General features: G+C 52.8%; 1 protein-coding gene across 1 annotated transcript in view; it reads left to right on the top strand.

Annotated features, from left to right (window-relative positions):
- Positions 1-5,878: 5,878 nt before the first annotated feature.
- The window catches only part of Elfn1 (extracellular leucine rich repeat and fibronectin type III domain containing 1), a 65,076-nt gene continuing 46,513 nt past the window's right edge, over positions 5,879-24,441 (top strand). The window contains exon 1 of the mRNA XM_085683326.2: positions 5,879-6,007. The gene's annotated coding sequence lies outside the window, so the exon portion shown is untranslated. The remainder of the gene's footprint in view (positions 6,008-24,441) is intronic.

Here is a 24,441-nt window from a genome sequence, read left to right as displayed (position 1 = left end):
TTTTGAATTGTACTTGCTTGACTGTGTGTGAGCCTCAAAAATCATGATGGTCAGTTAAACAAGCCGGTTGCAGGGGACCACACAGCAAATGATTCCGTTCTTAGTGAGGACCCAGAACAGTCAAATCCACAGAATTAAAAACCAGGGAGATGAGTCATCTGGAGTTGGTAATAATTGTACAGGATTTTCTATTTGGTTGGCGAAACATTCTGAAATTAGATGGTGGTATGGCTGGCCACACAATGCTGTGTATGTGGGGTATGTGTGTGTGTGTGTGTGTGTGTGTGTGTGTGTGTGTGTGTATGTGTGTATGTGTGTGTCTATCATATATATGTAGGGAGGTCAGAGGACAACTTTCAGGAATTGGTTCTCTCTTTCCACTGTGGGTCTTGGGGGTAGAACTCAGGTCACCAGATTTACCTGCTGAGTCCCAGCCCCTCAAGTTGTATACACGAGGTCTCCTTACTGGAACATCGTCACATGATCATCCCCTGAACTTCGGTCTTGTCACCTATGAACTGGGGAGGGAAGAGTTCTCCCTGGTTACCACAGGAATGAGGATAGAGAAGGCGTGGCCGAGGCGTCTTCATCTTCATTATTTGTATGTGAATTTGTTATGAGTGGAGAAGTCTGAACAACAAATGAGGAGAACCACTCAGAGGCACCAGTTCTATTTTTGGGGGGAGGTGACACTGATTAGTATGGTCACCAAGGTGGAAGTTGCCCTGCATGTCCATAGGGTCAGGACTCCCAGCACTGTGAGCGGTGAGACGGCTCAACCTCTAAAGACAACCAGAGTTCGATATCTCCTGGACCCACACAGGGCACACCAAGAACCACCTCCTGCAAGCTGTCCTCTGACCTCTACATGACCCCACAATAGGTGCCTCCTCCAATAAATAAGCATAATTTATACAAAAATCAAAAACTTAGCCCTGTGTTCACAGCCGAACACATAATTCTGCATTTTGCTATCAGTCAATATGCATAATGATTTTTTTTTGGGGATAGGGTCACCGTGTCACCCTGGTAGACCTTGAGCTCCCTATGTAGACCAGCCTGGCCTTGAACTCACAGAGATCCACTTGTGGTTGCCTCCCGAGGACTGGGATTAAAGATCTGCACACCATGCCTGACTGAAGAATAATTTTAAAAAAGAATTCTCTTTATCTGCTTCTCCCTCCCAACCCTGGCCACAGATCGCGACAGGAACCGGCTAGAGAAGCAATCCCTGCACACAGCAAAAACTACTGTTCTTTCCTGCCCACCTTTTGTAAACAAATGCAAAAATTGCAAAAATCATGGACTGGATATACTGATTTGCTTCATGCTATTTTTTCTCCTCTAAAGAAAATCTTGGACCTGAGTCTTGGTGGCACATGCCTGTCAGGCCAGCTGCTGGAGAGGCTCAGTGAGAAGAAGGGCAAATTCCAGGCTAGAGAGTGAATTTAAAGTCTGCATGGGAGACCTTGTCTTAAAATAAAAAGCAAAAAGTGGTTAGAGGTGCTCTGTGGTAGAGGCCCTGCCTAGAATCCCCCAGTGAGGGGCTGGGGTGTGACTCAGTGGTAGAGCACCTGCCTAGAATCCCCCAGTGAGGGACTGGGGTGTGGCTCAGTGGTAGAGCCCCTGCCTAGAATCCCCCAGTGAGGGGCTGGGGTGTGACTCAGTGGTAGAGCCCCTGCCTAGAATCCCCTAGTGAGGGGCTGCGGTGTGGCTCAGTGGTAGAGCACCTGCCTAGAATCCCCCAGTGAGGGGCTGGGGTGTGTGGCTCAGTGGTAGAGCACCTGCCTAGAATCCCCCAGTGAGGGGCTGGGGTGTGGCTCAGTGGTAGAATAACTGTCTAGAATCCTCCAGCGAAGGGCTCAGTGGTAGTATGTTTGTTTAGCACATACAAATCCTTGGCTTCAGTCCCCAGCACAAGAAAATAAATACATGGACAAGTAAGAGGAGCTGGGTTCAGAGAGTCCGGTCCCTCTGTTGGCTGCACTGCTCTGCTGACTGTGCTGTGATGCATATACGCCGTCCCTCCTCTGTGGCTATTTAGGACACCTCCAATCTGCTACTGTCAGAGTGCTTCAGCAAACAACCTTGCACAGAGGCATATATCACTTTTCCCATTCGTGACAAGCATCTAGAGGGCACATTCCTAGAAGAAAATGCCAGGTCCAAGGGTGTGTGGCTTTGGAATTCTGACGTCCTCTCAAGAGTTCCCGTAGCATCTGCTTTCCTGTACTGTGACCTCAGAGTAGCTGGAAACTGTCTAACCTTTGCCAGTTTGGGAGGGAAAAGTCATGTCGGGTTTTCATTTGCATTTTTGTTAAGCGTGGTGACTTCTCATTTGTTGAGAGGCCTTCTCCCTTTTCTGTTTGCTTTCTCTGCCCACTCTCTACATCTTTGTCACTTTTTTCTTGTTGATTTCTAAGAGCTCTTTATATATGGGGTAACTGACTCTAGTGTTTCCTTTGTGACTTTGGGGTCTTCTGGGGGTTGTGAACGTCACTGTGACATTCTGGGTATAGATGGGATTGTCTGTTTTTCTCTAGGCGTCACTTCCTTTGGGAACATGTGAAATTGTCCCTTCACAATGCTCAGCTTTCCATAGAAATGAGATCTCACTGACTCAGTGGATATAAAGTCACTCCCCCTCCCCGCTGGGCCTCCCTCTTCTGAGCCAGCAGAAATGGGTGTCCCACATCTGCCCAGTGGGAGAGCTGGGCCCATTCTTCTAAATCAGTTCAAGGCCCCTTTACCTTCATCCCAGGAATGGCAGTTGTCATGGCTGCATCTGGCTCTGGCCACCGACAACCTTGCCAAGGAGGCCTGTGTGGGGTGGGGGTGGGGGTGTAAGCAGAAGTGTGCAGCAGCCTGTGTGGGACCAGATAAAGACACGCCAAGGGTAAACTGGGCCTGCTGGCACATACCTATCGTTCTGGCACTCAGCGGACTGAGGCAGGGCACTGGAGTCCCGGGCTAGCCTGGGCTACAGAGTGAGAGCCTGTAGAAGGACACAGAGGAGGAAGGGAGGAAGTTGATGAAGGAAAAAAAAAAGAGATGGGGGTGGTGAAGAAGTCAAAGGGGAGGGGTGCTTTCTTTTCTTTGTTGGGACCCAGTCTGAGAGACCACACTATACACAGCTGGCACCTCTGCTCTCCTGAGAATGATTTTTGCAGCCCCACACCAGTATATAAGCTCAGGTACCCTGAAGGCACCCTCTCGGCCTGGGGGTATGTGTGGCCCAAGAGCAGAGTGGGGTGGGTATGCCTTGGTGATGGGCTTCACTGGCCCTCCTCTGCAACTTCTCAGTGGGGATCCTCTCTCTCTCTCTCTCTCTCTCTCTCTCTCTCTCTCTCTCTCTCTCTCTCTCTCTCTCTTTGTGTGTGTGTGTGTGTATGTGTGTGTGTGTGTATGTGTGTGTGTATGTGTATGTGTGTGTGTGTATGTGTGTGTGTGTATGTGTATGTGTGTGTGTGTGTGTGTGTAGTTTGTGGACTTCCTGTGTTTCCTGCCAGGACTGATATTCTTCATGAGGGTGAGCTTGGGGATGAATTATAGGGTGTGCCCACTAACAGGTATAAGGCTTCTCTGCAAATGTGTGTGTGATGTACATCATGTCCACTCGTGAGATGCTCTGGGGTCCGTATGTCTGCTGGTGACAAGTGTCAGGAGAATGGGAGAGGGGACTACGGAGTGTGGGGGGGGCAGTTGAGAGAGCCAGGGATCTCACTAGGAGAAAGCTAGCAGAAGCCAGCCTCCCTCCCACCTCTTCCCTTTGGCTCTGACTGGGGTTAGCTTTGTGGCCTACCCTTCCACAGCTTGAGGGGTGCCTGAAATTCTTGGGGAGCATCATCCTGGCCAACCAAGCTCCCAATGGTATCTTTTTTTCCCCAACATCTTAAAGAATTCTGTGTGTGTGGTGGGGGTTGAGGGTGGGCATGCGAACGGTAAGTACTGGCTAAGAGCAGGGCTGGTTCCTAGGATGCTGGGGAGGGTGGAGCAGTTATACCTGTCTAGGTTACTGACAGTTAGGCTCTGAGGGGTGCAACAAGACAGACCCTAAGACCCTGGGCTTTGGAGCTTCAGTCCCAGCCTGATTCTCTTGAGATCTGAGTGCCCCCAAGCAAGGGTAGACTGATCAGTTCTGTCCTTGACCGGCGCGCTCCGTGTCCAAGAATCCACCGGAAGGGGAAGGGCAGACCTTCCTTTAATTTAGGCCCCGACTGGGATCTCACTCCTCCCCTGTGTTCCAAATGAAAGATGTACTTGGTGAGGCCTAGGGTCCTGCCAAGTGTGGACTGCCTGCTGGGTGTCGCAGGCTGAATGGAGTTTATGACTTGCAGAAGAGTCGCAGGACAAGCCATGGGCCCTGAGTCCTGGGGTACCCATCCTTATCCTCTGGTCGCATCTGGGCATGGAAACTATGTGAGACTTGGGGCAGCATGGTCAGAAGTCCAGGATGGGCGCCCTGGGCTCGGGTCCCAGTGCCCAGCATTCTCTTGCTCCTTGCTTGTGTATTTGGCCGCGCGTTGCGGCTCCAGGCTCCTCGCCCTGTCTAGTCTGCGCTGCTCCCCAGAGCTCGGCTCTTGGGGTGAGGAGGTGGGGTCCAAAAGGGTCGAGGCTCTCTGCCCAAGGGGGTCCTCTAGCGCCACAAGCGCACGGAGGCTCGGAAGCTGCGCATAAGGCCTTAGCCCGGCGAGGGCGCTCTTGAACTTGATTTAGAATTTCAACCCAACGCCAAAGCTCCTGGCTGGGGAAGGGGCGCGGTAGGGAGTGGGAGACCAGGCGACCGGTTCTGCCAGTGTTCTGGGAATAATGAGAGGGGGTGGGGTGAACTGCCTGGGGCTCAGAGCCCCAGAGGGGCGACTTGGATCCCCGGAGAATCGAGAAACAGGCTAGTAGGAGTGAGGGAATCCACCACTCGGAACCTTCCGGGAATGGGAAGGTGCCGGGCTGATCTCACGCCTCCGGGTCTCTCAGTCCAAGTGGGTGGTGGGTGGCAAGCGATTCAGAGGGAAGGTACTGTGAACTGGGTCGGTGACCTTAGCGGGAAAGCAAGTCCCTGGTGGGGAGAGGGGATGTTACATCTCAGAGGGCCAGACAACCTTGTACCACCTCCTATTCTCCTCCCCCGCCGCCCGCTCGGTGAAACAACCGTCCCTGCGGGTGGTGCTGTGACACACGCGCTTACACAGGGTCTGACTTCGGGGTCAACTTCTACATGGCTTCGTGCGGGTGCGTGTGTGTGCACAGCCGTGACTGTACGCGCGTGCACATCCCCGTTTCTCATACCCACCTCCCTTCGCCACGAAGGGTCCCAATCCCATGACACTCGGGGGTACTTGGGCTCCAAGGCGCGGTTCAGTGGCCTGGGGCACGGACAGGGGATGCCGGCAGGGCCAGGAAAAGGAGAAGAGGCTGTATCGGCGTCCTGAGATGTCCCCACAGCTCCAGTCAACTTCATCTCCGGGAGCCCTGACCCCCTCCCCGGGTCACCGATGGACGTGCAGCGGCCCCCGCCCCTGCTTGGGTCCCCTCCCCGCGCAGCTCCCACGTCCGACCTGCCTCGCGCTCACAAAATGAACCACCGCCTCGCGTCGCCGCGGCCGCTGCCGCCGCGGCCGCTCCCGAGCTCGAAAGCCGGAGCCTCCCGGCCCCTTCGGCGTCGCCGGCGCCGCTGCCGCCCCGCCTGCCCGGCGGGTCCGGGACTGCTCCGATCGCTCGGTCCCCGGCTCTTGACGCAGTGAGCGCCGCAGCCCGGCTCCCGCAGGCTCCTCTCTACTCCGGGCGAGAGGCCGATCCCTAAGCCCGGCGGGCTCGGGGAGGGGCGGGTAGCGCGGGCGGGGGAGGAGGTCTGTCTGGAGCCAGCCAGAGCCCCGAGGAGGAAGAGGAGGAGGAAGCAGGGGCAGTCACCGCCGCCGCCGCCGCCGCCGCGGCGCTCCCGGGACTTGGCGCGCGCGCTCTGTTAGCCGGCAACCGAGCCTCCAGACCCGGGGGCCGCAGCCCGGTTCAGGTAGGAAGGGGTGTGCAGCGGGCGGGGGTCCCCTTTGCCGCAGACGCGGGGTCTACAGGTCCCCGCCCCTAGAGGGGGAGGGGCGGGGAGGATGCGCTCTCGTCGGCTTCCCGGGTGGCTTGGGAGTCCCCAGCGGCTCCCACAGCCCTGGTCTCCTCTATTGCCCCAGTCCCCCGCGCCCTGCCCTGGGTGTCCGCATCTGGACCGTGTCCCCTCCTAGCCCGTGGGGTTTCGAATGCAGCGCTTTGGGTCCGAGGCTCCAGGGCGCCCCCCACTCACCGGCGTTCACTAAGCGGGTGCACCCGAAGTTCTCGATTGCCGGTCTCCGGCCGGACAAACTTCCCTCCCCGACTACGCGGATCGGAGAGCCCGGGCTTGGGACCCCTCCCCTCCTCTCGTATTAGGAAGCACCACCCGGGACCTGAAACTTTGCTGAGCGTGCTGTCTAGGTTGGGGGCGGGGAAGAGGGGTCGCTTTGCTGCGAGGAGCACGGGATGGCCGTGGTGCCCCAAGTTGGCCCAGAAGCTGCATCCCCGAGTCTGGATACCTCCGCTCCTAGTTCAAGGAGGAGAAAAAGTGGGTGGTGAGGCCTCGATTTCGTGCGTGCGGCTCACTGATCTCCAGTCGCTGGAGCCCTGGGAAGGGTATTGTAAGACCCATGTCCCCTCCCCAGCTGGGTGTCCGGGCTCTGTCCAGCTCCCTGGAAGGACCTGAGTCCTAGTTATTAACAGGCGCCAGTGACAGGAGCCTGTAGGGACTGGAAAAGCTGCTGGGCTGGGTTTGGCTGCGCGTTGAAGCTGACCCTTCACAGCTCTCAGGGATCCCATCCCGTCGCCTGCCCACCTCTCTCCTTTCACTTTCCCCTCAGGCCTCGAGGTGTCAGCTCCCCCTCCCCTAACTTTTCTCTTTCCAGACAGCCCGATCTGGACTGTTAACAACCCTGGGTCAAGAGCCTAGGCCGACCTCTTGACGCCCCAGCGCTCCAAATCCCTCCCCACCCCAGGTTATGAGTGCGAAGTCCCCAAGGCCATTCTGCCAGGCGTGAATGGGGATCACCCTCAAGCAGTTTCGAGTCCTTGTGACCCATCACCCACTAGTGACACATTCACCAGCAGCTGCCTAGGGGCTGTGGCGAGCAGACTGGCCTGCGAAGCTCCTGGAAGGGTTTTGGGGGGGGGGGACGTACTCCGTTCCCTGTGAGGGAAGGAGACAGTGTCTTCTTGTCGTTCCCCCCCCCCCAGTGTCTCCTTCCCACGACCTGAGGTATCAGAAGGGTTCTGTACCCTCTCCTCATCTCACCCCAAAGCTCAGATCAGAACCTGGGTGGACTCTAGCATTTGGGAACAAGAGAGTCGGGTTCGTCTTCCGGTCTGGGATGGGAGGTTGCAGAGCCCAGACCCCTAACAGCTCCGGGGACTCTTTGGTCCAAGGGTGCCGCGGCCCCGCCCCCTTCGGGTTCACTGCTTCCGAGCCCGCTTCAACAACCTTAGAGCTTGGAGAGCTGAGGTGGTGCATCTTTTCCGCGGCTCTGGGTCTGGGGAGCGGCAGGGGGCGTGGAGCGCAGCGATGGATCCCTGACAGATGTCCTCGCGTGGCGGCGCCGGCGTCTCTGTGATAGAATTAATGGCTTACAAGCAAACGGCCGATCTGTCCGGTCCCGGGGGAAGGGCGGCCCAAGGGACTCCCGGATCTTGGTTACAACCAACGGAGCAGCTTGGAGATTGGGGGACATGGTCTGGAAAACCCAATCCTCTTACTAACGCCTCCCCACACCCCTACCCACAACTGGAAGCTCCAATATTGGATGTCCTGGGGACCCTTCCACGGAAGGACGTCTATCTATCAGTGCTGGTGTTTCCCCTTCTTTAAGCTGACCTCCTGGGACCTTCCCCACTCCTGACCCTGACTCAGACTGCTGACCCTGGGAAGTCACAAACTCGCCTTGAGGGTGGGGCTGTATTGGTCCAGAGAGTTCTGGGGACCTGGACTTCAGCTTGCTTGTTCTTTGATGAAGGGGTCAGAGGAGCAAAGTTCAGTTGAGTGAACCTGGAGGCTCGTACTAACGCAGTGCCTGGTACACAAGCTGCTCTCACCCTTAAATCTCTTGACTCACCAGACTTGTAGCAGGGTTTTGGTCATGCTAGGCCAGGGGGAACCCTAGAGATGTGGAGAGTCTGCCCCCTCTCTTGGAGTTTGCCTTGGGGAACTGATGGCAAGGGTGCCAGGCTCCTCCTATCCACCTGCATAGAACTGACCAGACTCAGAATACCATCCACGAGTGACTGGGAAGTCACGGGCACAATCTTGTCCTTGGAGATCAGAGGATGGGTACCCCTTTTATATACAGCTGTGTTGGAAGGATTTCCCTCACCTCCCCCTCCAGGTTCATGGGCCAGGGCCTAGAACACTCAGGCCAGCAGTATTTATCTATCTGATGCTCTTAGCCTGGGCCCTGACAATGACAGAAGGCCAGACTGGGGAAACTACAGTGATCATCGATGGCTCAAGGGCCCTGTTGCCCTCCTGTGTCTAACCTGATCCTATCAGTTACACATTTCCAAGACATAGTCTTTGCCTGCGTTGGGTATCCCTTTCTAGGAGTCCTACCCAGCAAGGACTGGGAAGACACACAGCCTTCAGTTTCCAAGTTCATCCAGTGCTTGAAGGCCTGGCAGAGGGAAGGTAGCTAAGAGCCCACCACCCCCTTCCAGCTCCTGTAGGGGCCCAGGCCAGGAGGGAACCCAGCCTGCCACCCTAGAGCAGGGCCAGTTCATACACAGGACTGGATGGTGCTATGGGCGTTCATTCACTTTCCTTCTTCGGTCCCCACACACTATAGGATTTATCTTGATTTGCTCTGCCACTGAATTGAGTCAACTCTTTTGTATGCTCGGTGAATTGCCCAGCTGCTGGCGAGGAGCGGAGGAGCGGAGAGAGCGTGCAGGGGGTACTGAGGCCGGGAATCAGGAGCGGGCGGGCGGGGAACAGGAAATGGGGAGGGGGCGCCGCGTGGGGACGGGATGGGCTGTGTGGGGAGCCGGAATCTGCTGGAGGCACCGAAGGCACCGGTGGGGCTGTGAACAGGACTTATCCAGGACGCTGTCATCAGCGTACTGGCCAGAGTGAGGAGTCCATATGGCTCCGAGTCTCTAGCTAGGGTCTTCTTGGGCCTGGGGCAAGCCTCTCCTGACTCGATTTCTCTCGTGGGGCTTCCTTACAAGCAGGCGCACATCGGGAATGGTAGGCTAAGCTGGAGGGGTGCTGGAGAGCTCTTCAAGTCCTATCAGAGGTTGGGGTGAGTGAGTGAAGGATGGGGGTTAAAACCAGGAGTGTCGTTCTGGGCTCCTAGGTCCCAGCTGTCTGGGATCTGGTCCAGTTCCATCCGAAGACCTGGCTCCTGAGATGGTCTTAGTGTGTTGGTGGTGATGGGGTCGTGCGAGACTCTTGCTGAGGCAGCAGATACTCCCTTCTACTTAGACGTACAGGAGGGACGATCAGGTATCCCCCACCCCTGCAGTTTCCTCCGCGATCTCCAGCTCCCTTGAGCCGGATCCTGAGGGCGATACAAGCCGGGAGCGCAGAGGGGACCGGGAGGCGGGGAGGAGGGAGGGCGCGCGGCTTTCGCAGCCGGACTGAGCGCCGGCGGAGCGGGTGGAGGGAGCCGACTGGTGGCGAGGGCGGGAGGGGGAGGGGAAGGAGGGCGGGCGGCGGGAACCAGCCCCCCCGGACCCCCCCCCCCTCAGGCCGCGCGGCGAGGGGCGGGGCGCGCGCGCAGATCGATGGGCGAAGCTGGGGAGGAATTTCAATCCGAGAGCGAACTTAGAGCTTGAAGGACGGAGGCGGCAGCAGTGGTGGCGGTGGCGGGTGCAGCCCCGGAACGCCGGCCGAGCCGGGCCGGGCAGGTAAGCGTGAAGCTCGGGGATCTTGCGTCGCAGCGTGGCCAGAAGCCGAGCTTGGGCCGGTGGGACCCCGGCCACTCCGCGGGAAAGCAGCCGGCGACATTGCGCTTATCTCACCCCAACGCGCAGCGTGCGCCCCTGACCCCCTGACTGCGCCCTAGGCCCTGTGCACTAACCCGAAGCGGTGCAGCTGGTAAAGTTGTAGCAACTTGGCTGTAGAGGAATCTGAGCCGGCTCAGTCCCGCAGAGCCGGAGACTAGGGGTACTAATGTCGCCTTAGAGTCACTGCCGCAGCCTTTAGCCTCCAGTCGAGCAGCCCCTTTCCCAGCACTTTGTTTCACTGAGTGTCCCCCAGTCTGCTCCCCAGTGCCAACGACCCTCCACAGCCACTGCCAGGCCTGGAAACCTTCACACTGTTCACGCACCTCCTCACCCGAGTCCCTGACCCCCATTCAGCCCTTACCAACATCCCTGCCCTGTTTACCATCCTTCCCACGGCTGGAGATCATTTTGGCAGGGCACCTGAAACTGTTCAGTTACACATCAGAAAGGCCAGAGTCTGCATCGAAACTATTGGGTCAAAAACCCTGGTGTGGGAGTTGAGGACTTTACTAGAAACTTGGTGGACCCCTCCCCGCAAACTTGGAGCTGTCCTCATGGCCATCCACCTAGGGGTTGGGGTGAGAAACCCTGTGAACCTGATCTCCCACCGTTCCTAACCTGCTTGTTCCTTAAGTTAGTGCCCCTCTAGGACCTGACAGCATCTGAGATCGAAATAGTGTGCTCTTCAAGGTAGGAGTTAGGCGACCTTGAGTCAGGTGACGTCTCTGAGCCTCAGTTTTCCTGTCCATAAAATGGGGATAGAATGATACTTTCAGAGATGTAAAGGGTTAATGAAGATGGATATGAGGGGGCTGTTTTCTCCAGTCTGGGGCAGGAGGGAACCCAGATGGAGCTGTTGAGTGTGTACCTGACCCTCACCCCCTGTGTTGGGTTGTGGGGTTTATAAATGAACTACTCCCAGGAGGGCTTGGGATCTTTGGGCACAGGAGTTCTGGAAGGTGTCAGAGCTAGGAGCAGGTGTAAAAAGCAAGCCTGCTCCTCAATCTCTCCTATAGACACGTTCTAAAGGGCCACCCGCTCCAGCCCCGAGAGGCAACGATCAGATGGGAGGCATGTCACTGAAAAGCCAGAAAGAACCTCACCTCTGTGCCTCCCCTGGCCTCCTCAGCCGGCACCTTGTCATCGAACAAGTGTGGAAGAGACAGATTCTTAAATCCCACTCCCGAGCTGTGTGTCCCAAGCCACCAAAGGTGGAGGGTTAAAGTCCAGAAGGCTGAGGGTAGCCTAAGGGAACACCCATCTTCTCTGGATCCATGGGCGGGCACCTCCCAGCTTTAACTTTTACTTTCCTGGGCCCTCCGAGGTCCGGCAGGTTGAAGCCAGTCTGAAGCACCCCTCCCCTCCCTCTTCTCTGCCCAACAGAAGCCTTTGGGGTCTCCAGGTGAGAAAGGAAGGTCTGTGCTGTGTTCTTTTCTCTGTCCCTCTCCTCCTCCCCCAGGGCCTTGGGTGCCTGTCATTCAGCATGATACAGCAGGTAGCCCTGTCTGCTGACCCTGGGAAAAACTGGGATGGGCACTTTAACTTGAGCCCCCACTCAGGCCTGAAGGAGAGGGGAGGGGGATCTCTGACCATAGGAGAGCGAGCAGGCAATTCTGTCAGACCCTCCCCCTCTTTGGAAAATACCAATTTTCCTTGGTGCCTTGGCCTTGAGCTCCCTACACCTTGGTCAAGGAATCGGCTGGACATTTCTCTCTCGCCTCCCCTTAAAAAGATCAGGTGGTTGATGCTCTCTGGAGAGTCCCAAGCCAGGGACTTAGTTCAACCCTGCCATTTGAATCATGGGAATTAAATCCTTGGCCTCACACTCTTCAGCCGACTTAGTAGGACCAAAATTCTGACAGAGTCGAACCAGACAGCGCAGTAGGGCCTCTCTCTCCCTGCGCCCCTTGCCTGTGTCCAGGATCTAAATGCAACCTCTAGATTCTAGGGAAATATCCTCAACAGCCATGAAGTCTTTCTCAGATCCTGCCACGTCACCGTCCCTGAGGAACCCAGTTCCCATCTGTAGGAGACCGGACTCTAAGTGGCACCGCACGCACGACTCAGCTCTAGCTTCCCAGATATTTACGAGCAGAGAGTCCCTGGCCCCCCATAGACTCATATTTCTCAGCTGAGAAAAAGCTAAGCCTTGTAGCCATCGGGGTGTGTACCACATAGATAGGGACAGAAGGAACGAGATGAAAAAAGATGTCACTGGGTTGACCGGCAGGAGACGGATCTCGAGAGTCAGCGATAGGGCCATAAATTTCTGAGTGTAAACTTGAAAGAGATGATGGTGTAACATGAGACACGGGATACATTTCTCACCCCCCCCACCATTGTTCTTCTTCTTTTGTTATCTGTCCTGGATTTACTTTCAACAATGCACCGAATGTCACCTGGCCTGGAGTTGCTGATGACAGGTGTCCCCGAAGGGAACTTGACATTATTCATTCCTAAGGTTCACGTGAGGAGAGGAGGCCCAGAGAGGCACAGGATGGTGCCCAGAGTTGCACAGCAAGCCGGGCTGGGAGGAATAGTTATTTATTCAGGCTGCTGGGGACACCTGTTTTTCTCTTGCATCTGTGCTGGGGATGGGCAAGAAGTGGGATGCTACTTGTGGCCTTGTTTGACTACTTGTGGCCTTGTTTGACTCCTCTGCGTTCCTATCTGGGCATCCGACTCCATGGACCCTACTCTGTTCCCTGAGGCTGTCAGCTTCCTGGAGGGGAGAGCAAGGCAGGGGTTGAGGGCCAGCTGGGGACTCCCAGCTATCTCAGCTCACAAGTACTGAGCTCCAAGAATGAGGCTATGGTGCAGAGAGAGAGAAAGAGAGAGAGAGAGAGAGAAAGAGAGAGAGAGAGAGAGAGAGAGAGAGAGAGAGAGAGAGAGAGAGTCAATGTGGTTCTTTCTGATGGAGAGCATCTGAATCTGATCTGGACGATCTTCCAGAAAGGTCTAGGACCATCCAAGGTCAGGAGTCAAGAGCTGTAGGACTTAAACTGGAGGCTGAGAGCTGCCTCCCCGCTGCAGGGATGCCCCAGTGGGCCAGGACTTCAGGGTTAGAAAGAGATCAGAAGCCTAGGCCAGCCTAGCCCCCTTAGGCAAATACAGAATGGGAGTGGGGGTGGGTTGGGGGAGCACTTGGCTCCCTGCTCCCTTTGTACTCTGGATAGGAGAAACACCAAGTCCTATTGGCTCAGCTCACCTTCACTGGGACCCTGCTCCATGGCCGAGAGTCTGAGGCAGTGGCTGCAGTGGGAACCTGTGTCTTGATGATTTGACTTCCCTCTGGTCTTTGCCACTGCGACCTGTCTCCTAGGGTCCCCTCTCTTGTGAGACAGTCCCATGCTCTTACGCCCCCAATATGGAGGGGTATGGCTTGCAGAAGATGTTCTCCTGGCCCTTAAGGGATGCACAGGTTTGGCCTTAGCTAGGTGTTTGGGGGTGTTAGCATACCCTCTGATGTGGTTGGTCTTCAAACATCTGCTGTTTCCCTGTAGTTTCTGCCACTAGGGTCTCCCTGTGCCAGCCCCAGGCATGGACTCCAGGCACAGGAAGAGACAATTAGAAGGGATTCTGGGGCACAGGCAGGGCCAGGGCCACCTGCAAGGCCTTGGCACCCCCAGAAGTAGCTGAGGTTCAGAAAACAAATGAGGGTGGGAAGGCATGAGCTGGCCTAGAAACTCCCACTAACCCAACCTGGCAGCTCGGCTCCACTTTCAAAGCAATCCTTCCTCATGACAGATGGGGAAATTGAGGCCCAGATAGGACTGTTGCCATGGCGATCCAGACAGAGCACTCAGACCACAGTCGCCCCCACACCTGACTTCTCCCCTCAGCATGAACAGGTTCGTTCCCAGCCTTGCAGATAAGAAAGCTCTGCTCCTGCCCGTAGGTCTGCACCATGGAGGTGAGGGTTCCCTGCCTGCGTGTCCCCCAGAACCCTCCAGCCTCAGCAGCACGTCTGCCCTCTGCCCTGGTGATCACACCTCCGTCAGAGCTTTTCACTCATGCAGGCAGTGCCGAGAGGACAACAGAGACCCAGAGAGTCTGCCCCCACAAGCTGCAACTCTGCCCCCCCTCCCCCGGCAACAGCACCCCTACCTTGGAAGTTGTTGGGTCCAGACAGAATCTTGCTTATCGCGGGAACCCCAGGGAAGTGATTGACAGCCTGAGACTCGCTTGTGTTTACCCACAGATCCCAGTTTTATTTTCAGTAGGATCAAACCCTAGCAACTCTTAGTCATTAACTTCCTTTGGTTTAGTAAACACGGAAGCTCGTATGGGCTGCCACATAGTCCCAACACACACACACACACACACACACACACACACACACTCACTCTCAGGGATGAAGGCAGCCCTGGCCATGTGGAGGTGGGGGTGAGGGTCGTGTCTGGAAAGGGGTTGTAGACCTTTCCAGGGTACACAGAGCGCGAAAGAGAAGGAGGGATTTGTGGTCAGCCATGCCCTTCTGCTTGTAGTCACTGGGGGCCGTGTGCTTCTGTAGTGTTCTTCTGGCAAAGGACCTTGGGCTAGATCCTCACTATGCCCATGGCTCAGATGCCAGGGGACCTGAGGCTTCTCAGGTTTGTTCCTTGAGAGATCAGTGCCTTGAGCCAGGAAGGGTACCAGCTGATGGACTGGAAGCCCCTGAGCTGCCTGGTAGAGTGCTGGACCTGGTTCCTGACTGTCTCCTATGAGAAGAGCATGTCAGGGACCCTAGCACCTAGCGGCATCAGGGTACCCTGGATGCCATCCCTGAAAGCGCTAGACTCCCTCACATCCACATTTCTCTCGGTGGACGTTTACATCAGAGTCACTGCTGTTCCCTACAACCAGGGTCTCTGGGAGGGGTGGGCAGCAGTTCAAGGGTGATCCCTCGCTAGTCATGTGACCTGGGAGTAAAGCCCTCCTCCTTGGGCCTCCAGGTTTTAATTTGTCAAATGGGTCTGAAGTATCGGGTGACATAGGGGACTGAAAACAGTCTTGGGAGGGAGATGGGTGGGGAGATGCTCTGCTCCAGGATGAGGCTGCTCTGGGCAGGGGGCTGAGATTGTAAGCCTTTGGTGTGGGGTGTGGCCTGCTTGGGTCCCTTTCTCTCCTCTGAGCCATGACTTCCCCCATGTAAGGTGAGGAGAGTTGTTTCGAATAGATCATCACAATGTATCTCTGTAAAAGAAGCGAGGCTGCCGTACTTCTTGAATTTGGTGCTTTGTTCCGTGAGACCCTGACATCCTGGGTGGGGGCACTTCTGTGCCCTGTGTTTGTGTGTGGGGGGGGGGAATGTAAAGAGAGAGGGTGCCAGGGGAGGAGGAAGAAGAACCAAAGCCCTGCTGTTGCCACAAGCTGGAAGGTCAAAAGACCTTCAAGGCCAACGTGGACAAACGCCCAGGTTAAGAAGTCCAAAGAGAAGGCCCCAGGGTTCTGGCTGGCCCCAGGCGGAAGTTCATGGGAAGAGGTCATTCTTGTTCTCACAGCTCAGGGAAACTTGTGGAAATTTGCAGCATCCCAGAGACCAGGTTGACAGGATATATTTAAAAGGCCTCTCTGAACCGGTCGTGGTGGTGGCGGGGAGGTTGAGGGAGGAGGCTTGTAAACCCAAGGGTAGCCTGGGAGGCAAAGAGGGACATTGTTTCAAAATGAGCAGATGGATCAAGAAAGAACCCCTCCCCATGCCCTGCAGCAAAAAAGGCTGTTTGAGGCACAAGTTGGAGTCTGACTCTTGAGGGTCTCAGGAGCCGGGCTGACACACAGGTGATGGGGAAATCATGACGTTTCTTTTGACACCCCTTGACTAGTTAGAACTGGGCCAGCGAGATGGCTCAGTGGGCAAAAGCACTTGCTGCCGAGCCTGACTTCCCAAGTTGTGTCTCCAGGTGGAAGGAGAAAACTGACTTCTTCAAGGTGTCCTCTGACCTCTCCAGGAGCGCTGTGGCGTGCACACGCCCCGCCCCCTCCGATAAACGAACTGTGCCTTTCTTCAACTGGAGCCATGTTCCTAGGGAGAAAAATGTTCTATAAAGCGAAACCTTTCTTACCTCTGTGTGTGTATGTGTTAGGAAATGAGGGACACACCCCACGGAAAACAAGGCTTTGAAAAGTGCGTCTTGCTTCCTTTTGATGTCCATTAATGCCTCAGAGGTGGAAATGGGGTACATGTGCCCTCGCGGATTCCTGCAGGCGCTGGTGACAGTGGTGAGCCTTCTTGGGAACCGGTATCTATCTGTCTTGGAGACAGGGTAATAGGACATGCAGATGTGTGTGCAGGCAGGAGCGGCGTTGGCAGCTCGGGCTTTTAAACAGGAACACGCTCTGAGTCTTTTCCTTGTCTCAAACCCGGCAGAACGGGTGGACGTTGGAAGATGAAGCTGCGTGGATCTGTGGAGCTCCGGCAGCCTCTCACCTGTTGGGTCTGAGTGCCGCCTGGCTCCTCTGTCCTGGGAGCTCAGGGAAGAGACTCAGGCCTCTGAGGTGTTCGCCCGCCTGGCAGACATCTGGGCTTGTTTTGGTTTCCTCCGTCTGGTGTCCCCACAGAGCAAGGACATGTTAGATCTGAGGGATGCGCTTCGCCAGGGATGGCGTTTAGGAAAAACAGCTTGTCAGAAATCCAGGGTGTCAGGACTGGAAAGACGGCTCCGGCTCCGTCTAGAGCAGCGGTTCTCAGCCTTCCTGGTGCCGCGGCCCTTCAGTGCTTCACTCACGTTGTGGTGACCCCCAACCGTAAAATTATTTTTGTTGCTACTTCATAACTTGAATTTTGCTGCTGTGATGAATCCTAATGTAAATATCTGCGTTTTCAGATGGTCTTAGCCGCGGCCCCTGTGAAGGGGTTGCGACCCACAGGTTGAGAACCACTGGTCTCTAAAGCGGCTGCATGAGGACCTGAGCTCCGTGCCCAGGGCCCTCAGAAGAAACTGGGTGTAGTGGGTCCAGCCCTGTAATCCCGAGCTGGGGAGACGGGAGGATCCTTGGGGGCCTCGCAGTGAGAGACCATGTCTCAACAAGCAAGATGAATCGCACCTGAAAATCTGGCCTACACACACACACACGCACACACACACACACACGCACACACATGCACACACACACACACATGCACACACACATGCACACACACACGCACACACACATGCACGCACACACACGCGCACACACACACGCACACACACACGCACACACACACGCACACACACGCGCACACACACACATGCACACACACGCACACACACATGCACACACACACACACGCACACACACACACACACGCACACACACACACACACGCACACACACACACACGCACACCCCCTCACAATGCTCAGGCAAGACCAGCCAGGTGCACACAAGGGCTCACTGCCCCCCAGAAGGCCAGAGTACCGCTCTGTGACCAGATGGACAACCCTACCACAACCAGCTCAATCTGGGACACAGAGAATGGCGAGTGACCTAGTAGCATTCAACCGCCTGCTGTACAGCCCCCAGATCTACATCATTCCTGTCCCCACCCTCTGATGGCAGACTCAGATGATGAAATCCCAGCCCAGCCCCTCACCCTCGCACACCCAATTGTGTGTGTGTGGTCTTAGTCACCCTGCTTTTCTCCCAAGCCCCTCCCCATGCTCCCTTGTTGTCTCTGAGGCATCCCCCTATGCTCCATCATGCTTCCCCAGCTGAGTGACTCAGGGAGGTTGGCCAGGGTCACGCTGAACAAGTGACCATGACAGTAAATTTGGGAATGAGGGGTGTGTGAGGCATAGAGGGAGACATTGGGTTCCTCATGTTCTCCCTGGTACGGAGAGGGACAGGTAGAGACAGGGCAATGGCCGAGGAGCAGCAGTGAGTTTGTAGGAACCTGCGGGCATCGTACATGGCGCGCGGCAGCCAGGACAAATGTCAAAGATAAAGTTGCTGCTCCCTTCTCCGTCCTCCTCTCTCTGAGCCTGTGCCCTGTGCTCTACGGGCTGCATGGAAGCGCCTTTAAGGTGCCTGGGCCTAAGGTGCCCCGGTCCCCCTGGGTCCGTGATCGTATCAGGATGCCCCTTGAGTGGGAGGTGTGTCCAAGGCAGGACCTAAAAGAGGTGGGAGTGTGAGTTGGATTGGGGGCAACGTCCCCAGGGTCACAGACAACCTTCTGCTGTGATTGAAACCTGATGAGCTGATGACCATCCAGGGAGTCCTGGCCTCAGGGAGGGCAAATCCCAACCCTGAGCCTTCAAGAGGCAGGGCTGGCTAGTGAGGTACCTGCTCTGGTCACAAGGTGCTCCTTACCGTTTCTCTGTGTAGCCCTGGCTGTCATGGCTCTCAATCTGTAGACCAGGCTAACCTCGAAGTCACAGAGACCTGCCTGCTTCTGCCTCACTAGTACCGGGGTGAAAGGCGTGTGCTACCACTGCCCAGATTGAGCTGTGATTTTTTTTTACACACTACAAATACTGTTAAGTCCTGCCTGTGCAAACCCACTGTGCGTTACCAGTCCTACTGTGAGTTTACAATTCTGCGGGCTTCGACACCGACAGATTCACACAACCAGGGCCTCAAAAAAAAAATCAGCTTTATTCTATAGTATCGTTCATTTAGCTCTGAGATAGAGTGTCAGGGTATCCTCAAACTTCCCACCATCCTCCTGCCTCAACTTCCCTAGTGCTGGAATGACAGACATGTGTTGCCACACTTTCTTAGCGACTGTGAGTGTGTGTATGTGTGTGTGTGTGTGTGTACACATGTACATGGATGTTTGTGTGTAAGCATGCAGAGGCCAATGAACCCCAGAAATCCTCCTGTCTCCACCTCCACAGCTCTAAGATTATTTTCTGCCTGTCTGTCTGTCCGTCTGTCCATCTGTCTGTCTCCCTCCCTCCTTCTTTCTTTCTCTCTCCCTGTCTGGCATCACATGTGCCAGGCTGGGTGGGGGGGGGAGCATCTGCACCTCCACAAATATGACCAGAAAAGAATTCTAGGGTGTGTACCCACCTACTTCACACGGCTTGGGGTTGAAACAGACGTGGAGGAAAGAGGCAGCCCCTACCGCCCTCACTCCCCTCAAACAGGGAGGTACCACCACACCATTCTGTAAAAAAAGTGGCTTCTAGGAATCCGACTCTGGCCCTCGCTTCTGGGGCAAAGCTCTGTACCACGCGAGCCGCCTCCCCTGCCCCAGTGCGATGTTTGTGTAGTTCACGCCTGCCGCTGCGTGAGTCATCCTCTATTTATTTTTAATTGCTAAGTAGTATTCCCCTGCCTTGGTAGAATGCCTCTCCTTTCTCCGCGTCCCGAGGGACAGACATTTGAATCATTTCTAGTTTGGGGTCGTAATGAATCACACCGTGACATTTGTGTACCAGGCTCTAAGTGGACGCCAGCCTGCGTTTCTCTCGGGTAGATCCCTCAGAATGGATTGCTGAGTCATTTGGTAAGTTTATATTTAAATTCTTAACAAACTGCCAAGTTGCCAGACTTCCAAATTGGCTGGACCAGTTTACGTCCCCATCAGCAGTCCTTGAGGGGCTGTACTCTGTGTGTTTCGGCACCCGGCGTGGCCAGTCTTTTTATTATAGAGATCCGAGCCAGAGTGCGGTGCTCTCTGGTGCTGGGTCCAATTTGCAGTTTCCAGGTTGACCAGTGACGTTGACTGTCTTTCTGCATGCTCTTAGCCACCCGCATTTCTTCTCTGATAAAATGTCTATTCAAATCTTTGCCCATTTTAATGGGTTTGTCTCATTATTAGCTTTTAAAATTATTCAAATTTACTGTGAGAGAGTTCTGTACATATTCCAACACGAGTCTTTTGTAAGAAACGGATTTGTAAATGTCATATCTTGATAATCTCTCTCTCTCTCTCTCTCTCTCTCTCTCTCTCTGATCTCATGTAGCTCAGGCTGGCCTCAAACTTGCTACACAGCAGAGGGTGACCTTGAACTTCTGATCCCCCCCCCCCACTCCTGAGTGCTGGGATTGCAGGCCTGTGCCAGCACACCAGGGTTTATTCTGGGCTGGGGTAGGAAACCAGGGCTTCCTGCATGCTGGGCAAGCTCTCTTTCCCCGGAGCCGCAGTCCCAGCCCCTGTTTTCTTCATCTAAGCTTTCTGGAGCACAGGTTTTTCCTATCACAATGTCCGCTTTACTCATTTTCTTTTCTTTCATGAATCTAGTTTTCTGCTTTCTTTGCCTACTCCAAGGTCACAAAGATTTTCCTTCATTTCCCCCAGGAGCTGTAGAGTTTGGACTCTGTTACTTAGATTTATTGGCCCTCTGAAGTTAATGTCTGCTTATGATGTAGAAGGACTGGAGTTCATTTTTTTCTTGGTGTATGTGTGTTTGAGAAAGACTCGCGTCTGCTTTATATTTTCTTAGGACCATAAACGTAGGAGCTTATTTTGGGATCCTTTTTTTCCTGCTCCATCGGTGTCTCTTTTTTAAAAGATATTATGTTTATTTATTATCAGCATGCACGTGTGTGCGCCATGGCATGAATGTGGTGGTGCCGGTTCTCCCCTTCCTCTGTGGATTCCAGGACCGGACTCTGGTCCTCGGGCCTAACAGCAAGCACCTTCGCCGACTGAGCCGTCTCGCTGGCCCTGTGTCTCATCTTGTGTCTGTCCTGATGGCAGTGTTATACACTCTGCACCATGGGGGCTCTGCAGTAGGGTTTGAAACAAAGAATTATAATCCGCTCAAGTAGTTTTACTCCTCAAACTCATTTTGGCTCTTCCAAGTCCCTTCCCACCCCATGACAATGTTTGGATCTGCCTGACAGTGTCTACCAAAGTTCGTCCATGGAGTGTGAGGGCCTTGTGCCTAGTTCATAGATCAATTTAGGATCGCTGCCTTCGAATCCACATCTTAGAACATTGTTTCTCTTTATTTGGGCCTTGAATGTTTCCGAGCACTTTGTCATTTTCTGTGTGCAACCATTGTGAACTGAACACTTTTCAGACGCTGTCTTACAGTATAGCCCGACTGGCCTTAAACTCAGGGTTCTTCTGTTTCCACTTTTCTGAGTAGTGAGAATTACAGATGTGCGCACCTATCCCCAGCTTAACTTAATGTCTTTAGGGAAATTCACTCCAAATATTTTATTTTCTAGATTAAGCTATGGCAAATGGAATTATTTCTTAATTTTGTAATGTTTACTGGCAGCACAGAGGAGTGTTGGTTAGATATACACAAGATGCATGTGTATGTTTGTGTGTGTGCAGGTGTGCGTGTGTGTGGAGGTCAGAGGACACCCTTGAGTGTCATTTTTTGAGATCCGTCTAACTTTTTATTTGAGACAGGTTCTCTGGCTGGGAACTCACTGAGTAGGCTAGGCTGGCTGGCCATCGATCCCTAGAATTTGCCTGTTTCTTCCTCCTTAGTGCTGGAATTACAAGCAAGCCCTACCACATCCAGATTTATTTGTTTTTAAAGATTTGTTTTTTTATTTTATGTGTATGGGTGTTTTGCCTGTGTGTATACATGTTGCACATGCAGTTCCCACAGAGTCCAGAAGAGGGCTCCAGATTCCTGGAACTGGAGCTACAGGCAGTTGCTAGAAACATTGTTGGTGTTGGGAACCGAACCTGTGTCCTCTGCAAGAGTAACCATTCTTAACTACTGAGCCATGTCTTCAGCCCAACATTCATTGAACATCCAGTGCACAGCAAGCACTTCACTGACTGAGACATCTCCCCAGCCTAAATTTTACATATTGATCCTTTGTTCCATAGCCTTGCTAAATGTGACCATTGATCGGTTCTAGCAGTTGTTAATGGATGCATAAAGGGCTATGCTGTCTGCAAACAAGGAGGGATTGACACCTTCCTTTTCAAGCTGCATGCTCATGTTTCTTTTTCTTGCCTTATTGCTTTGGCTGGCATCTCTAGAGTCGCATTGAACAGTAGAGACACTTTGTGATCATGGAGAAAGGTGGGTTTGTTTGTTTGTTTAGTTTGGTTTGTTTCGAGACAGGGTTTCTCTGTCTAGCTTTGGAACCTTTCCTGAACTAGTTTTGTAGACCAGGCTGGCCTTGAACTCACAGAGATTGGCTTGCCTCTGCCTCCTGAGTGCTGGGTTTAAAGACATGCACCACCATTGCCCGACAAGAAAAGTGTTTTGTCTTTTCTGTTCAGTATGAAGTCAGATGTGGGAGTTTATTTATTTATTTTTTTTTTTTAGGATTTAAAATTTCCTAACATTGGTAGTACCTGATTGCAAGTTTTCTCATAATAGTACTGCCAACTGCTTTACCCCCATTTGCTAAGGTGCCCTGTGGTTTTTCTCCCTTTTATCTATTATTTTATGTTACTAGCTTGGTGCACTAATATTTTGTTGAGGATTTTACATCATTGTTCAGGAGTCAGAGAGGCTTAACTCTGTTCTACTGGGAATTTTTTCTCAGTGCCAGGAAGAAAATAACAGTTTCTTGACTATGTCTCTCTGTCTCTGTTTTTGTCTCTCTGTTCCTCTCTTTCTCTCTCCTTACAGTTCCTTGGGCAAGGATTCAACCACTTGAGTTATAGTCTTAGCTTTTATTTAGTTTGAATAGGGCTTTGATGTGTAACCCAGGCTAACATTGAACCCATAAACCTCTCACTTCTGCCTTTTGAGTACTGAGATCACCAGAGTACACAGCCACACCAGTTCATCTTCTTTTCTGGAAAATTCCTGAAGATTTGATTTTTGTCTCTTTAGTTGTTAGCCAGAATTTACTACTAAAGTCACCTAGTCCTGGGCTTCGTTCCCTGGGAAGATTTAAAACTAGTTGTCTCTTTGGGTCCTGATCTGAGTCTACTCAGATTTCCTGTTGCTTGTCAAAACTTATGTCTGTCTAGGCATCCATCTACTTCTTTGAAATTGTTGATGTTTTCATCATAAGGCTGTTTGTAATGTTTCTTCATATTCCTGTGTATTTGTGTATTTAAAAAGCAAGTACTGCCCCCAGGTAGAGAGTTTTGAAAACCTCAGTTAGCTCGGTTAGTGATGGTATTGTCCAGTCTGTATTTTTCTCCCCTCCAACCTCATCAGTTTGCTTGCTTTTGTTATACACTGAATTGGAACCTAGGTACATGCTCAAATACTGAGCTATAGCTCTTCCTTGGTTATCTGCATATAACTACTTTTATATCACTTTAATTTCTACATGTTTCAACGTTTACACTAAAATATATGTCTTTTATATAGTATAAGTTATTTTTGGCTCTTGTTCTTTTAAATTCACCTTGATAGTCTCTGCCTTTTATTTGGACTATTTAGCCCATTTATAGTTTTTTTGTAATTTCATGAAGTTTCTATTTACATAGTTATTTTCTATGTCTCAAGCCTTTTTCTCTTCTTGTTTCCTTTGCTGTCTCCTTTTGCATTATGGAAATGCTTTTAGATAATATTTTATTTCTGTTGGTTCTCAGTCAATGGAATTTTCATTTTAGCTGCTACACTTTTTAATCCCAAATTTATCACTTCCTCCTCCTCCTCCTTATTTTATGACAAGATTGTTCTTTGTAGCCCTGACTGTGCGGGAACTCTCTAGATAAACATAGCAAGTCTCAAACTTATAGAGTTCCATCTGCCTCTGCCTCCCAAATGCTGGGATTAAAGGTGTGTGTCACTATGCCTGGCTCTAAATTTATCAATTTTAAAATAATTTCTGTGAGACTGCAGAGATGAGTCCAGCAGCAAGTTAGGAGCTCTTGCTGCTCCTCCAGAGGACCAGTGTTCAGTTTCCAGTGCTCATATCAGGTGGCTCACAACCACCTGTAGCTCTGACTCTAAGGAATCTAACACCCCCTACTGGCCTCTGTGGGCACCTGCATGCATGTGCATAGACACACACACCCATAATTAAAAATAAAGTAAAATCTTGAAATAACTGTGTCTTTGTTGAGGTTCACACTTTTTTTGTGGTTATTTTTAAGACAGGATCTCTCTATGTGGTCCTTGCTGTCCTGGAGCTTGCTAGGTCAACTAAGCTGGTCCTGAACTTATAGAGATCTGCCTGCCTCTGCCTCCTAAGTCCTGGGGTTAAAGGTGTGCACTAGTATCACTGGCTCGGAGGTTGCACACTTTTACTTATTATTGTTATGTTTTCATTTAACTCTTTAAACATGGTTTTGTTTTTTTTTTGGGGGGGGGGTTATTAACGTAGTGACTGACTTGGAGCATTTTTCTTCCATACCAGACATCTGAGGACCTTCTGTAATGCCTTCTATGAGCTGCCTTCTTCTCGGTGGGAACCATTCTTTCTGATTTTGTCTGTTATATAATTTTGTACCGAGAATGGACAATTGTCCCAGAGTGGATCCAGAGTCTGACTTTTTCCTTGGGGAGTTGTTAGTGTTGGCATTTTATGCTGCTGTTTTTATTGTTTGTTTAGTAACTTAATTGGACTAAAGCTGTGGAATAGACTTCCTCTGATATGTGGTTACCAGTTTCTCTGTTGTTCCCCCCTCACTTC

Source organism: Myodes glareolus, chromosome 2, assembly GCF_982192425.1.
Source record: "Myodes glareolus chromosome 2, mMyoGla1.1, whole genome shotgun sequence".
NCBI classification, from domain to species: domain Eukaryota; kingdom Metazoa; phylum Chordata; class Mammalia; order Rodentia; family Cricetidae; genus Myodes; species Myodes glareolus.
The sequence above is the reverse complement of the archived record's forward strand: the minus strand, read 5'-3'. Positions and strand labels throughout refer to the sequence as shown.